The sequence below is a fragment of the Canis lupus genome, chromosome 34 (assembly GCF_003254725.2).
Source record: "Canis lupus dingo isolate Sandy chromosome 34, ASM325472v2, whole genome shotgun sequence".
Classification (NCBI taxonomy): domain Eukaryota; kingdom Metazoa; phylum Chordata; class Mammalia; order Carnivora; family Canidae; genus Canis; species Canis lupus.
Window position 1 is genome coordinate 20,399,564 of NC_064276.1, and position 16,814 is coordinate 20,416,377.

The 16,814-nt window shown below is 47.9% G+C and overlaps 3 long non-coding RNA genes and 1 pseudogene across 14 annotated transcripts in view; 2 read left to right on the forward strand and 2 right to left on the reverse strand.

Moving 5' to 3' along the window:
• The window catches only part of LOC118353264 (uncharacterized), an 81,025-nt gene extending 71,475 nt beyond the window's left edge, over positions 1-9,550 (reverse strand). For 6 of the 10 annotated variants that reach the window (XR_007408106.1, XR_007408108.1, XR_007408105.1 and 3 more), the window contains exon 1: positions 1,242-1,750. This is a non-coding gene — a long non-coding RNA (uncharacterized LOC118353264). Of the gene's footprint in view, positions 1-1,241; positions 2,105-2,174; positions 3,323-6,476; positions 7,609-8,705 lie in introns of those variants that run through there. The other 4 variants (XR_007408113.1, XR_007408111.1, XR_007408112.1 and 1 more) reach the window with 3 other exon arrangements.
• LOC125754295 (uncharacterized) lies at positions 2,098-3,722 on the forward strand. Its single transcript, XR_007408121.1, has 2 exons — positions 2,098-2,221; positions 2,626-3,722. It is a non-coding gene; the product is annotated as an uncharacterized LOC125754295 (long non-coding RNA).
• Positions 3,700-3,786, reverse strand: LOC125754352 (U4 spliceosomal RNA; annotated as a pseudogene).
• Positions 8,533-16,814, forward strand: part of LOC112645816 (uncharacterized) — a 31,297-nt gene continuing 23,015 nt past the window's right edge. For 2 of the 3 annotated variants that reach the window (XR_004812008.2, XR_004812009.2), the window contains exons 1-2: positions 8,867-9,078; positions 16,645-16,748. This is a non-coding gene — a long non-coding RNA (uncharacterized LOC112645816). Of the gene's footprint in view, positions 9,079-16,644; positions 16,749-16,814 lie in introns of all 3 variants that reach the window. The other variant, XR_007408114.1, reaches the window with a different exon arrangement.

The following is a 16,814-nucleotide window of genomic DNA, read 5'->3' on the forward strand; positions in this document are numbered from 1 at the left end:
CAATAACATGACATAAGAGATGGGATGATCTGCAGGAAAAAAAGGAGTGGGATGGGATAGAGTAGATGATGTCTTCTTCGTCCACTCAGAAGGCCGTCTTGCAGGGGAGGGTTGTGTACCACATTCTGAGCAGGCCAGTCACCAGGAGTTACAAGAAAGCAGCTTCCATCATTATGCAGAAGTCAGTTTGGCACTAGCATAGGACAAGATGCTCCGCACAGTCACACAAGAAGCATATGGAGTGTTCAAATGAGGTCTAAGAGACTGAAGGACAAGAAAGCCACTGGGGGTGGGCGTGGGTGGAGATTTAGCATTGGCCAGAAGGGTGGCCCCAGGGCTCTGAGAATCTCCCAACTCTTCTCCTGCAATTCTGAGTCTCCCCATCTCCTCCCACTTGGGAATGGAGGAGAGGAAGACCGAGGGAGAGGGTTTGATGGGGAAGCCCACCTAAACTGTCTCCCCTCCTGGAGCTCTGCCCCTAAGGTGACTGACCCACAATACTGTGAGATCCCAAAAGAACAGGCAAGGCGGGCTCGTCCACACCGAGGAGCCTTGTCTTCCCAGATCGCAGGCTCCACAGCTGTTTTCTTCTGAAAAAAATATGACCAGAGCCAAGCTCAGGCCCAACAGACCCACTGACAGATGCACAACACCAACATTTGGTGACTTCACACCAGGGGCAGTGAGTCCAGGGAGAGTAAGGGATGAGAAAGAGGCAGGCTTTGAGCCCAAGGAGGGTGGTGGCCCAGGCCCAGGAGTACAGCTCGGAAAGACCACACTCTCCCCAGACAAGCCTCGACTGCTGGAAACAAGATGGAGAGGCTTCAGAGGAGATCTCAGCCAGAGACTCGCAGGCACAAATGCCCTCAGGTCCAGGCAGGCAGATCAGTGAGGTGGGCCAACGGGAACCGACAAGGGAATGTAGCAAAATAAAGTCAAAAAGCAGAAAGCAAGACAAGAAAATAGAGGCGCCCACCTCAGTAGGCCTTCCATTTGGGAATGAGAAGGCAAAGACTCAAAGAAAGGATGGTCTCCCCGGTGGTTCCTCTGCTTTGAGGATGGTGTGAGGGCAGGGACTCAGGCCTCCGCTGTCCAGGCCAGCAGAGGTGGGATGCCGGGCACGGTCAACGCAGGAGTTGGGCAGCCATGGTCGCAAAGAGAGCCCTGATGGGCTCAGGCCTTAGGAAACTCGGACCCCGCACCAACTCTGCCCCCAACTCAGCAGCTTGGGTAGCAAATACCTTGCCCTTCTCTGGGCCACAAAGACAGTTGAGTGTGTGGTCTTGAATGTCCCTCCAGCTCTGACATCATTCCTGGGAATGAGAAGCTCAAGTCACCAGTGAGACCTTCCTTCTTCCACCCATGTTTCTGATCAGACTCAAAACCTTTGGAGTTTCACTTCTCTGTATCTCTTGAGCCCATCCTCTGCTTCTCACCCTCGTGGCCCAGCTTTGATAGAATCCTCATCCTCTCTCTCCTCCCAGGTGACAGCAAGGGCTTCCTGACCACTCTCCTTCCTCCTTGCTCCTTCCCATTCCGCCCGTCCTCAGCTGTCAATGCTACCTCAACAACAGAGTTGATGACATCACGCTCCTGCTTACCACCCTCTATGACGCCCCATTGCATTCTAGAAGCAAAGCCAGACTTAACGCGATTATCTTGGGCCCTCAAGGAATGAGGCTTCATTTTCACTTCTCCTTCAGCTCTCCTCCAACTATCCAATGCCTCTTCAGATCGATTGCTTGCCATTCTATTAATACTTTCTGAAGTTTCACACTTGCAAGATTTTGCATATGCTGTTCCCACTGCTTTGAATGCCCTTCCCCATTTTGTATGCCAGGGAGAGGAGGAATCTAGCCCAGTCTAGGCAATAAGGGGATAAATTAAAAAAAAAATTATTGGAGTTCAATTTGCCAACATATAGCATAACGCCGAGTGCTCATCCTGCCAAGTGCCCCCCTCAGTGCCCATCACCCAGTCACCCCAACCCCCAGCCCACTTCCCCTTCTACTACCCCTTGTTCATTTCCCAGAGTTAGGAGTCTCTCATGTTCTGTCACCCTCACTGATATTTTCACTCATTTTTTCTCCTTTCCCTTTATTCCCTTTCACTATTTTTTATATTCCCCAAATGAATGAGACCATATAATGTTTGTCCTTCTCCGATTGACTTACTTCACTCAGCAGAATACCCTCCAGTTCCCTCCATGTCGAAGAAAATGGTGGGTATTTGTCGTGTCTGATGGCTGAGGAATATTCCACTGTATACATAGACCACAGCTTCTTTATCCATTCATCTGTCGATGGACACCGAGGCTCCTTCCACAGTTTGGCTATTGTGGACTAGAAAATTGCTGCTAGAAACATCGGGGTGCTGGTGTCCCGGCATTTCACTGCATCTGTATCTTTGGGGTAAATCCCCAGCAGTGCAATTGCTGGGTCGTAGGGCAGGTGTATTTTTAACTCTTCGAGGAATCTCCACACAGTTTTCCAGAGTGGCTGCACCAGTTCACATTCCCACCAACAGTGCAAGAGGGTTCAAGGGGGTAAATTTTTGGTAGGAATTTAAAATCAGTAACAAACTAAATGAAACTCAGCCTTCTTTTTACTGTCACCTTGCAACTAGCAAACAGCTACAGGGATAGAACACCCGTCCTCACCCAGGCAGACCACTTTGAACAACACACTCCCGTGGAGCATCACTGGAACATGGAAACCTCCATCATCCTTCAAAATCCTGCATCCTTAGATTTCCTTGATCCTCCTCCCCAGCCCTTCCTTCTCTACCCCCAGAGGTAATACTTCTCTCCTCTGGACTGTCTACTGTCCTGTGTCACATTCTTATTTTGCTGCTCTCATAATGTCACATTTCCCTTCTGTTTACCAGTCTCTCTGTCCCAGGAGACGCTGAATTCCTTGAAGACAGTGGCTATGATATATATATGCATTCCTGAAAGCTTAGCACAATGCCTCGGATATCCCAGGGGCTCAGAAAAGAGGTAATAAGCGAACAAAAGAGTGCAGCTTGAGCTCTCCGAGCACTGATTTAGGCATGATGGGTTTCCAAGTCACCGCCCAATTAAAAGGCTCCAATTTATGCTTAGAATGTTGCAGGTCAAGTCTTAATGTGCTGGCTGGAGCTCCTCTCCTTGCCGGGACACGACAGGAAGGTGTTTGGGTGGTATTGAAATGACTCATTGCCCCGGTGGCTTAACAGGATTACCAAGGGGCTCACATCGCTCAATGAAGCATGGTGGGAGCCCCAGCAGTGCCAGCCTGGTCAGAAGCCGAAGCTGTTATCTCTGTCGCTGCTTCTCTGCTGCCTGGGGACAGAGGAAATTAAAAGTCACCGCAGTCCGCTAGCTGAGAAGAGAAAGGTTCCAAAGAAACTCAGGGAGTGCCTCCTCACCCTCACTGAATTTCATCCCACTCTGTCCTCAAGATCGCAGAAGGCCTTGCTGGAAGGGACTTTGGATAAAATCTGGGTCAATCTCCTCTTGCAGATTAGGGAGCTAACATCCAGAGAGAGGCATCGACTCCTCAAGGCCACACAGCTAATAAGTGACAGGATTGAGAGCTGAGTCTGCACATTTTTGTTCCCCATCCGGTGAAGGAACATCATGACCTGGAACCAGGCGAGGAAGTATATCTCGCAGGAAGGGTAAATTCATACCTGGTTGTGTTTGTTGATTTGGTTTTCCGTTTTGTTTTACTTTATTTTTTCAATTAGCAATAATCGCGCCTCGGATAAACCTCATTGGCTACGATACTGCCACTGCGCAAAGCTTGTTTTACTTTATTTTTTAATGGAAGTGGAAGTCACATGACATAAAAAGGACCATTTTAAAGTCTACCCTTTAGTGGCATTTAGTAGATTCACAACGCGGAATCACCTCTATCCAGTTCTGAGATAGATCACCCTTCCCCCAAAGAAAACCCCTTACCTATTGATCAGCTGTTCCCCATTTCTTTGTCCTCCCAGACTGGCAACTTCCAGTCTGCACTCTGACTCCACAGATTTGCCTTTTCTGGACATTTCATATAAATGGAATCGTAGAGCATGTGACCTGTGGTGTCTGGCTTCTCTGACTAGTTTAACGTGCTTGAGATCATGTGAGCCAGCACTTTATTCCTTTTTTGTGGCTGAGTAATATTCTAGCGTGGGTATGTACCACATTTGTTCTTTAAAAAGCAAACAAACAAAAAAGATTTTACTTATTTATCTGAGAAAGAGAGAGAGAGCACGAGCAGGGGAGTAGCAAGCAGAGGGAGAGGGAGAAGCAAACTCCTCGCTAAGCAGGGAGCCCCATGTGGGGCTCCATCCCAGGACCCCAGGATCATGACCTGAGCCAAAGGCAGATGCTTAACTGACTGAGCCACCCAGGTGCCCCACATTTGTTCTGATTCACACATTTGTTCTATCACATGAGGTCTGGGCACTAGGGTCCTAACAAGTCCACCAATTTAGTCACATACTAAGGGGTACGCTGCACTCTTGGAAGGCAGGCTCAGAGCAAGGGCATCGTAATGTCAACGGATGCCTGCCATGGGTAAAACTGCGTGAGGTGCCCACACAGATGGCCTGGCAGGGTGATGTGGGAAAGGACACACATGGAACCCAGGAGAAATCTAGGTTCTGGCTCTAGCTCATCAGATAATCAACCAAGTGTCCTAACACAGGCTCTTCCCCGCCCCCAGCCACAGTTTCCCTCCCTGTAAGGCGGGATAACAATGCCTGTCCTACTGCTCGTTTGTCAGGGTCACCAGGAGGCCTAAGTGAGATATCTGCAAGTGCTCTGTAAACAACTGGTCACTGTGTGAATTTTTATCTCACTAAAACAAAAACAAAAACAAAACAAAACAAACAAAAACAAAAACAAAAACCACCTCCTCACTAGCCGCTTTCATCTTCCTATAAGGGCATGGTTATTCATAGTGGATGGAGACTTACCCACCAGCACTCCTTTAGGGGTGGGTATGTATTTACTTGAAGAAGATATCTGCACGGGCACAGAAGGGGCTTGAATATGGGGTTACTTTTCTCAGGGGGCCTGGGGGAAATCAGTTGCTTCTTGCTCAGGGCAATGAGGCTGAGAAAGAGGGGTGGGAGTGGGTGTCAAGGAAGCCAAAGGCTACCCAGTCCATGATGAGACTCATCGAGACTCTCCGTCTTAAGGAAAGTTACCAAACTCACAATGTTCTGGGTGCAAGGGTTTTTTTGTGAAGACCAAGGAAGGAACTGGGCTTTGCTCCTTGAATTGCTCAGGACAGAGCTGAACATCACACTCTGATGAGAGGGCGTGGGGTGGAGAACACACCTGTGGGCACCCGTGGAAATGGGGCTCCGGAAATCAAGGCTCTTCCGAGGCGTGGCACTGGTGTTTGGGTCAAGTTTAATCAGATCTCCAAGGGCCTTGGCTAACAACTGGGTTGCACAAAATCTATCCCTGCCATGAAGGCTGTGCCCATGGGCAGTGCCCTCGATGAGGGCCCTGGTGTCCTTGCACCAAGAATACAGTGACTTGCACCCTAGCACCTCCTGCGGCCCTCACCACTGCAGCCACAGGATAAGAACTGGGAGTTCAGTACTGGTTTGCTTTTGCCCCCAGACAATTGTTGGTTCAGAGGCCCTTATATGACAGCCACAAATGAACAACCTTTGCAAATAAGGCAGGCCCCTGGAATGGCACCCATGTATATTCTGCTGTCAAAAGTAGAGAACTTCTACAGTAATAGGTCTCTCTCTCTCTCTCTCTCTCTCTCTCTCTCTGGGCCTCATAAACTTCTGCTCTTCTGCTCAGTTGCCAGGTGACATGCTATTTACTGGCTGAGAGCACCAAGCCAGTCAGATCAGTAGGAGACGTAGAGCCCTGTCTGACACAGTTGGCTTTGTACCAGAGGCAACGCTGCTCCTCATGAGGGGGTCCATACCCTTTGGCCAAGTCATCTCCCTTCTTGAATTTGACTCTAAAGAAATCAAGAAAAGCACAAAGCTAAATATCCTAAAATGTTCTTTGCAAAATCATCCATAACAACTAAGCAGCTGGAGACATAAAAATTGCAACAATAGGTAAAAGCAAGAAATGTATTGTGAATCACCACGATGGCATTTCTGTGGCCATAAAATAGAAATTGGAGCAATATGGCAAGTGATTACAATATTAAACAAAAACACAGATTGTGGATAGTATGTGCGATATGATTGCAGCTACATAGAAATGTGCATGGAATGTGGACAAGAAGATTGAGGGGCTATGGAAAATAAAAATCGTCACAAAAGATGAAAGGACCACGGGTAACTTTTTCTTTAATATTATCTTTTCCATTATCTTCTTAGTGTTTCAGTAGCTTCACACCTGTATTCTTATCCAGCTGTTTATCTACATCTGCTTTCCCCGCCCAGCTAGATTTCATACATCTGTCTCCATCAAGATATTTATGGTTCTGTTTGTGCTGACTTGTTCCTACCTCACTTACCATGTAGATCCTTCTGCAAGTGAAACCCACATGGTATTGGGCAAGAAGTACCCAAACAATAATGTTCCAGGGTGCCGTTGCTTGGGCGATGTTTAATGGATATTGTCACTGGGCTTGCAAATGCAGGATCCATTTTTCAGTTTGGACTCTGATCAGGAATAGACTCTTCCCACCAAGGAGGTTTTAAAGCCCTTCCCAGCAACCAGCGTGCAGAGACCCAGAGCTGCCACAACTGATGACTCCTCGCTGGAAAGTGGCAGCTCCAGCACCATCAGTGAACAAGACCGTGTCCCTGCATAAGTGAACAAGACAGAGTCCCCGTGTGATCAGTGAGCAAGGCGATACTCCAGCATGATCAGTGAGCCGAGCAGTGCTCCAGCGTGATCAGTGGGCAGCTGCGGCGTCAGTGGAGCTGTCAGTCCCAGGGTGAGTAAGCACAGACTAAGATTGCTCTGTGATCAGTAAGTACAGGTCGAGAACAAGTGATGGGCATTTCAATTCAGCTCAGACCATGAGGAATTGGAAAAGTATGGCCCAAAGAAGAGGAGGCTAACCCCACAGAGATTCTTTCTTTGGCCCTAGCAACCTATGTGCCAGATGCCCCTTAGAGCCTTCCTCATCTGGCACCTGAACTCAGAATTCAGGCTCTGTATGATTTGTTTTCTATAAGATCATGCAGGGGAGGGATCCCTGGGTGGCTCAGCGGTTTAGCGCCTGCCTTTGGCCCAGGGCGTGATCCTGGAGACCCGGGATCGAATCCCACGTCGGGCTCCCGGTGCATGGAGCCTGCTTCTCCCTCTGCCTGTGTCTCTGCCTCTCTCTCTCTCTCTCTCTCTCTGTGTGTATGTGTGTGTGTGACTATCATAAATAAATAAAAATTAAAAAAAAAAAAGATCATGCAGGGGATGGTACTTAAATCTCATTCCAGAGAGTGTACTCAGGCAGCTTCGGCACATCGTCATAAAGGGCTGGGCTCCACGACATCAGAGATCACTCCATGGACACCAGGATCAGGTGAGGTCTGACATCTAGAATCAGCTTCAGCGTCCCAAGCCGGCCAGCCGGGGAGAGCAAGTAGCCCTCGAGAATTTTGATTGAACAGGCCTGCCTCTTTCTGAATCAGCTATGCGCACTGGAAGAGAAAAGTCCTTATGGAAAGGCTGCAGAGGAGATTTGCTCATATGGCATTTCTCTGAATTGAAGACTGAACCTCAGCGATGATTGAAGTGGTGGTGGTGGTGGTAAAAATTAAAAGGTATAGGGAGAGTCCTGCTTCATATCATAGGACCCTCCGCATCATCTAAATCCAATATTTGAAACTCACTTTTTAGAGTCCAGAAAATCTCTCACCATAAAATGCTCACATATGAGCATTTAAACAGGAAGCAATCAATTCACGCTCATCAAGCACAAATTCAAAATGAACTCCACCTACTGCAGGGTCAAAAGAGCAGTCAGTGCCCCCCCCCCCCCGCCCCGTGACTGGCCCCAAAACCACTTGAAATCCTGGGATCTAGGTGGCCATGTGGAAAGCTGGGCCTCCAGACCCTGGGAAGGGGAATGTGAACCACCTCCCCACCCCACCCCCACCCGGCCACAGCTCTGCTTAGGGAAGGAGCACTTTCTAGGAAATAGAAAAGGATGCCTCTGCCTCCAGTCCCTCCTGCACCTGCCATCAGGTCCCTCCTACACCCGCTGTGAGGTCTCGCTGCCTGAATCACAGCAGGGGTCACAGCTCTCTGAGGCTTGGACCTTCGGTGGCTGCTGGCTCTCTTGCACTTGAATCTCCTCTTCCCTCTGGCATCCAGAGCCTCTGGACGCTGGTGCTAAGCCATCTTCCAACCTTAGCTCCCTCCTGTCCCAGCTCTACACCCCTAGCCGTGCCCATCTCTCCACAGGCACTCAGCAAGGCCCCAGCTTTCTCATCATCCTGGGCTGGCTCGTGCCAGCCACTCCCCCATTTTCCCAGCTCTCAAATGTCACTCTATCAACTCAGCTTTGCTTCACCCCAAGTGCCATCTCCTTGATAAGACATTTTCTGGTCCACTGTTCTCTGTGTACACCTCGTCAAGAGGACTGTCTCTCTTGCCTCCACTCTAAGAGCATCTTTTCTGTGTTTTTGCAGTGACGTATTACTTTCTCCGGTTTTGTTCATTGTGTGCTTCGTAGAGCTTCGCCCTGGACAGCACCCTCGGTGGTGGGGGCGGGCAGTAGATACTGGAGACTTACTTGAGGGAGCAAGCTCATGGTCACTAGGAGAGCACCGCCGGGCTGAAAGTTGGCCACATTTCTTCCAGATGCAGAGCTGGCCTGGCTGACCTGTTTCCTTGTAACTCCAGGGTTTCATGTATCTATGAGTCTATGAATAGGCAAAGCGAAAGGTCACACTAAGCATCTTTTCTGCTCCTACCATAATCTCGGGTTCAGGGACATCCCTTGGGGACCAATGCTTTAAGTCAGCCCTCATGGCATGCTGTGGGAAGGCGCTCCGTCCAGGAGCTGACTAATGCTGACAGTCTCTTCTGTTGTTGCTTTCTGGGCTGCCTGTGTTTTTCCTCTGGCTCTGCTGCGACTCTCAGGCCCTCTGGCCCGCCGGACACAGGTAAGGAGTCCAAAGAGAGTCGCCTGTCCCCTGGGGGTGCCCTAGCAGCTCTTGCCCTCCAGGAGGGAGGTAGAAAAGGCCCCCCACGAGGCTTCCTCCTTTCCCCGGTCTCAGATCCTGCCTTTCTGCCCCGGACAGGGCCCAGGGCTGGGCGTCCTGTGGTCACAAGGAGGAGGAGAGGGACGAGGGTGCAGGGAAGGGAAGGAGGGCAAAGAGCGATCTCTTTACTCAAGCATCCTTCAGGGAACAGAGACGGAATTTGGCTTGAGCCTGCTTTCTGGGTAATCCGGCATCAAACAGCAATGAGGCCTGGGACCTTGCCAAGTCTTTGTTTTGTTTTGTTTTTTTCCTTTCCTCCAATCAGCCCAGGGCAGTGGGGAGCGGGAGGGTGTGGTGGGGCAGGGGGGCCCGCAGGCCCTGGGGCCGGGGACCGAGCCCGCAGGAGCGGCCCCTCGAGCCCTCCCCGCCTTGCAGGGCGGGTGGCACCCGGGCCGGCACCACAAGGGCAGCTCTGTCCTGCGGGCACAGGGCTCCGTCCCAGCCCCACTGGCGCAGAGAGAACAACATTTCCTTATAAGGCCCCGCGCGCCTTGCCAAGGCTGGACGCTCCGACAGACTGTAGCTTTCCATTCTCCTTGCCCGGCTCCACTCGAGGCCCTGAATGTAGCCCTTGTTGTCAGGCCCCTCCCCTGCTCGCGGCCCCCACCCCACCCACTTCCACTCCCTGCCAGGGCCGGCCCCACCGAACAGGATAAACAGCCCGAGGCCTCTCCCACGCAGGCCTGCCTCAGCTCAGGCCGGCTGGAGGCAGCACAGGGTAGCAGAAGGAGCCCCGGGCCCCAGGCTCAGAGGCCCTGCAGGCCCCTCGCCGCTGGGGCCACAGCCCACGTCCTGACGCCTGCAGGCCGGTCCCCTCGGCCTGGGAAGCACCCACGCCAGCCGCCACGGGGTCTAAATTCTTTGCATTGCATTCAAAACCCTTTTTGAGTCAGGCTACCTTGGCAGCTTCCCCTCCGTTTGCTCCCCCGGGGCCAGGTCCCCCAGACTCCCCTCGCCCCCTGGCCCCCTGCACCGTGTTGGCTCGGTGCAGAGGGAATGACCCTGTTCCATCCTTCCCAGAAAAGAGGAGTCCTTTCTTTCTCTTCCCAGGTCCTGTGCACCACTCTTAAAGGCTTTCCTTCTGGCAATTACAATTTGTTTACTCGCCTTCCCCTTTATCTGATGATAAGCTCCTTGAGGCTCAAACGGTCTCTACTTCCTCTTTATATTCCCGAGCTCTCTCCCACACCAGGCTGCGTGCAAGGTCATTGTGTGGACGCCTGCATGTACCGTGTTGGGCAAGCTCAAAAGAGACAACCGATGTGCAGAGACTTCGTAATCAATAAGGTGTGGAGGTGTGGTGTGCCTGTATCACGCTACCCTCTACCCCAATTCTCCTCTTTATTATCCCATCGTAACCCCTTTCCCTGTCTACCCCGTTCCACATCCTGAATTCCGTGCTCACCGTAACTCCTCTGGGTCTTAACATCTGTCACGAAGACGTGACTGCCTCTCCATGCCAGTGTCAGGCCTAGAAGGGCCTTTGGAAATTATCCAATGGTTTCTACACTAACATCTACACGGATGTCACCTGGCCACACAAATGGATTAAGTGAAGGGGCTCCGAGCCCTGGACCCCACTTCTTTCACCATTTATACATGCTAGGTGCCCACGGCATTCTCAGAAAAAGGAATCCAGTAGCCTTAGAAGTTAGAAGTACCCTGATTAATCCAATCTCAACATTGGACAGCTGAAGAAACGGACTTCCCTAAAAGAAAAGTGGCTTTCCTGACATCACATGAGTCACACACCTAATCCAGACCACACTTGGGGTCCCTAACTCTGGCCCACCAAAGCCCTCGCCCCCCTCATACGTGCCTACTTTGGGCAGACTGATGATGAAGGAAGCTACAAATCTTGTCAAGCTGAGTTCTTATAAGTCTGGGATGTGTCGCGTTCCAAATAAAGAATTTCAGTCTGAACCAGAACAAATCTTTCTGAAATGGAGATTCGGCAAATTTTCGGGTCAGTGATTTGCAAGCACAGCGCTGTGAAGTACTATAGTGAGACTCTATTCCCCATGATCCTAGCAACAATTTTAAAGAGAAAAATCTTATCCCAGGATGAAATACCCTGTTCTCCATCCACAACTCATTTTCTCAGAAATGGTGCTTGTAGAAGGAAGCCCACGGTTGATCACAGACTGCCTTCTAACACTGTTTGATACAGAGCCAAATTCAGGAAATAAGGTGGTCTGCCCTGGGCTCATCCAAGAAGACGGAGTTTCTTGAATACTAAAAAAAAAAAAAAAACCCTCACTATAATGAGGCTTCTCTTAGAAGATGCCCAGGGGTAGACACTGCCCAGAAGCAAAGTATACAAGGAATACTGGGGCCAGGGGATGGGAAACCAAGCTCTGCTCCCAACTGCACTGACTGTAAAACCGAGAGCAAGCCGGCTGTCTCTGTAGGGTCTTACTTTTGTCCCCCCAAAATGGGAGTAATGGTGCCTCCAAGATCATTTCCAAAGGCAATGAAAATTAGATCAATTACAATTATGAATATGAAAGTGCTTTATGAATGATAACAAAGAAACTATGTACCTAAATAAAGGCCAGTTATTAATAGGCAGTGGTTCTCCCCTTGAGGTTGTTCTTATGGGTAGAGAAGAGAAAATAACTTCCTTTTCCAGGATCCGGTAATGTTTGCTCCATCCTCCAGCTCCCTCATGGCCACTGGCAGCTACACTATTGCTGATCACTTTCCAGGAAATCAAGAGAGGGGTGGGGCTGCTCTTGCTAAGAAGTTGCTTCCAGAAGCTGGAAAGCAGACAAAGGGAGCCATTCTCTCACCCTGTGTATTCCCCTCCCCTTTCTTCCCAGGTACAAAGAGAAAGGTTTTGCCAAGTCTAGGCTCTGGACAAACTCTGGGTGAATTGGAGAAGTCATTTCTCTTCTCTGAGTCTCCATTTCTCTGTACTTAAAATGAAGAGGTAGGATAGAATGGTATTAAATTTAGGGGTAACAATGTAATTTATTGCCAGAAAAGAGAGACTTTTGAAAGTGAAGAAAATGTATTATTAATAATTATACCAGGATGACCACAGCAAATAGGACTACTCCAGGCAAACTGGATGTACGGATATTTTATTAAGGCTTGTTTCAACTTGCACTATTACCAGGAAAACAAAATGCCCTCAAGAAGAAGAAATTTCAGTTCCCTTGGTGTTGTCTTGGCCACACTGAACTTCTGACTAGTTCTACTGGTTGTTTTTACACTGTTCTCGGTCACCAAGGGCAAACTCAGTAGGAAGTCACATATATAAAAGAGCCTGCATGTCATAAAGCATTTCTATATCCTTTATTCTCCTTGCAACAGCCTTATAAGGCAAGCATACAAAGATGTCAATCCCATTTTTAAAGAGCCCTGAAGAAAATCAAGGATTTGTTCAAGGTCGTAGCACAGAAGGAAGCAGAGCCTTGTCCTGGACTCTTAGCCCTGTGCTTGTTCCACTGGGGCCAGGTTAGGAAAAAGGGCACTTAATTTGCAAATACTGACTGGCGTTAGGTTGGCCACCTTCCATTCAAAAAGTTCCTTCTCTATCTATAACAGTGATACTGAAAGTGCAATAAAAATTTCAGACTGCCCCCTGCCCCAACATTCTAGAGCTTGAGATTTAAGAATCAGGTAATTTTTAAAAATTTATTTATTAATGAGAGATACGGGGGGGGGCGGGTGGTGAGCAGAGACACAGGCAGAGGGAGAAGCAGGCTCCATGCAGGGAGCCCGACATGGGACTCGATCCCAGGTCTCCACGATCAGGCCCTGGGCTGAAGGCGGTGCTAAACCACTGAGCCACCGGGGCTGCCCAAGAATCAGCCAAATTTACAAATGAGAAATCCAAAGTCCAGAGAGAGGGAGTTGCTGCGATTACCCATCAAGACCCACATACAAATGGAATTGAGATCCCTACGCTCCTCTTTTAGCATTCTTTCCATACTAACTAAACACAAATATGCTTAGGGAAGTAAACATAACTTAAGTCCCTTCACCACCTTCCACGACGCATGAGTTACCTTTAGGTTTTCTCATGTGGAAAATCGCAGGCTAGCCTTTGCTTCCTCTAGCTTGGAGAAGTGAGACTTAGGAGTATATAAGTCTTGGGCATTGCATCAGCCGCTTATTTCCCTTCCCTGCATTTCCAGTGAAGATCAAATTAAAAGAAGCTTCTTCACGGGCAAAGCTTGCACAATTCAAAACATTTACCGGAGTCCTGAGGGCAAAACCAAAGGGAACTTGCCCTGTGGGGAAAAGGGCCTGGAAAATGAATAGGAGGCTTGGATTTGAATTCTGGCTCCGCTATGACTTTGCAGGACTACCTTGACCAAGTTATTTCCCCTCTCTGGGCCTCAGCTCTTCAGCTGAGAAATAAAAGAGTTGGATTAGGTAATGTCTAAACATCCTTCCAGCTCTAACAAGCTACAAGGATCCAAATTGTAAATGTACATGTTTTGGAAAGGAGGGCTGATCGAATTCTTTTCTGTCCATGAGCCTCAGAGGAGTCACTGCCCAGGAGAGGTTTTGTCATCACTTCTTGCTGGTGGGTATTTCCTGCCCCTTTACCCTCTGCCCTTTGCTTCAGTGCTGATTAGCACAAGTAACTACTGGTGCCAGCTAAAGGTGGCAAAGGGACTAGTAACCCTCTCCAGTACCAACCAGGGGTGCTGAGTTAAATCAGACGTATTAGCCAAGTTGCCTAATTGGCTGGGTCCTCATAAATTAATACAGCTCTGGCAAACTTTGCTCAAGCCCGATCATTTCTTTCCTAATTTATTACCTGTGTTGAGATCATTGCTGCATATATTTCTCTAAGGAACAGTAACTACAAGGCAAAATAATGACTCCATGACATTCATTGATGTCACTGTTTGAGTCCAAGTGTCCCTGAAGATGGAGGAAAACTTTCCGGAAGACAAGGCTTGTTTATGATACTGACAAGCGACAACACAGCTTGTGATTCTGAGCTGAAGGTCCAGAGCCAGGATGCCCATCCTGTCAGTCTTCCTTTTAAGTGGGAGGTGAAGCTGCTTGGAGTCAAATTCTCTGTTTCTACTTGCCTAGCACCTGCTCTCTTCTCATACAGAAAGTTCTTATTCAGTGCAAAACCCATTCCATGTGTTATGTACAAGACACTTTTCCCACATAGCCAAAGAGGCAAGCATTTATCCCGGGGCTGGTCCCCATGGAAAGATGAAGACTACAATAAAGGTAAATATGAGACTGAAATCATTCCAATTCTTCATAATGACGTTTCCACTTTCAGGAAGGAGGATTACTTTTCCCTGTTGGGTTTACATAGTTGATAGGATGTAAGTCTTACAGGTGACGATCTGCCCATATATGGAGGGAGCTGGAGAGATGGAAACTTGATGATACGCTCTGAACCCCTGGATACCGCTAGGCCTAATGCAGGGCCACTCATAGGCTTTTTGATTACAAAGCTACTAAATCCCCTCTTTGGTTTAGGCTGGTTTAAGTTAGGGTTCTGTAATTTGCAACCAAAAGGAATCCTGACTCGTATTAGCTTTGTATTAAATTCTGCATAGAACCTTTTACTCTCAGAGCTAGAAGAACTACTAATGCATTCAAGTCCATTGTTTAGAAAAACTGAGAGAATCTGCTCATGGTTGCTCAAGAAGTAACAGGACTAGATCTCTGAATCAGTCTAAAACATCCCTCAGAGGTCACTGAGTCCAATCTTCACGTTGACCCAAATGTCAGTTCTACAGTATGAAATGCAGAAAAGAACATGAACTTCAAGCATCATTCTTTTCAAGAGTCTTAGGAATGCTGGAGCCTTGAGCCTCCCCAAAATGCTCTGACCCTACATTTGTGTATCCTTTAATTTTTTCATAGTACTTTTATTGCTATTACATTTCCAGAATGAAATGCCTAGCTTCAAACCTCCTCCACTGGTTACTTACAAATTGTATGAACGTGGACAGGTTACTTATGGCATTGCACATCTATTTCTTCATCTCTGAAATGGAGATGATAAAAATAGTGTTCACTTCATAGATCTAGTGTAAGCACTGGCAAAATTTAGGTAAAACATTCAGCCCAATGGCTGCCATACAGTGCTCAATAACTGTGACTGATACTATTAGCTTATGATTTTTGAAACAATACTAAAACAAGAAATCTAGATAAGAAAGTCAAGGACCAGAGAGTAAAAAGGACATACCTAAGGCAACACAGTAGTTAGTGAAAGAAGCCCCAACTTACATGATTCTTACTTTGTTCTTTTTTGGGATGGGGGAGCAGAGGGAGAGATAGAGAATCTTAAGCAGACTCCCCGCCCAGCATGTGAACTCATCATGCAGCTTGATATCACAACCCTGAGATCATGACCTGAGCCGAAATCAAGAGTCAGACACTTAACCCATTGAGCCACCCAGGCACCACTCATGCTTTAAATTGTATTCCATAAACCAGTTGGTCATTTCAGATTATGTTCACTTGTTCACGCATTCATTGATTCTTCTATCGTTACTTCATGTGCTCATTAATTCAGCAAATATTTCCTGAGAACCATAGGTTCTTTCCAGCCTTAGGCAAAGGCAAGGGACTTCTTGTTTTTAGGTACCAGTTTCCTCAAGAAATTGGTCATGATAGTTCTATCTTGGCTCCTTCCATAGCAAGCTCTTATTTGCAGTCCTGAGTACTACATGCATGGAGGGTACAAGATGGGGTCATGTTGCATGCCTAGAGGGGTCCACAACCAAGTGAGAAAAACAAATACAAATGATGTGTACTTGCTCTACTATGCTGGAGTACAACACATGTCACTTGAACAATGTTTCTTAAATAAATTCGATGTGGCTCCCACATGCCAGAGTTGATAGGAAAGTTGACCTCTGGCATATTCTGAGGGGCTCTCTCCCCACCCTCGGAGAGATGACCATGATATAAGAGCTTCAAATAGAGTTGCACACTGGTGGCCCTTGGGCCCAGTGAAGCCTTGCAAGTGTTTTGTTTGGCCCACAATGTTGTTGTTTTTTTAATAATTAAGTCAACTTTTAACAGCTGGGAAGTTTCTCATTAAAAGCCAGGCTCTCTTGAAAAAGCATAAGATCGAGCAATGCTGGCTGGCATCTGTACAATGGCAACTGACATCTTAGAGCTTTACTTTTTCAGAGGGGATGCATTTCTCCCCAATTAGAGGTCAACCTTTGACTTTATCTTTAACCAGACTGTATGAATTCAGGGAAAATGTCCATCATGGCAGCTTTCCTATCATGTGAATTTTAAAATGTTTTTGGGGGAGTCTGAGAGAGGAACCGAATATTTTTTTGTAATAACCTGAAAAATACACTTTAGATTTATAATGTAAGTTTCTGGCCTTTAATTAGGTATTAATCTTAGCCTAGCCAGGGCCCAGCATGCTTTGATATTTCACTGGGAGAAATGTTTCATTTCCAGACCGAGACAAATCACTTACATATGTTATCTTCTTTTCCCCCAAAGGGCATTTGAGTTGGTGACTCTGGATCTTACTGTGATGTGCTAGTGACCTGGCTCTCTGAAGAAAAGTGTCCTGATGTGCAGAGTTTGCCACATTCCATGTGGAGGTATGCAACCATGGCCAAATGCAAGAATGGTCTCCCAGTTGGCTTGCAAAGTTTCCGCAATTTTAG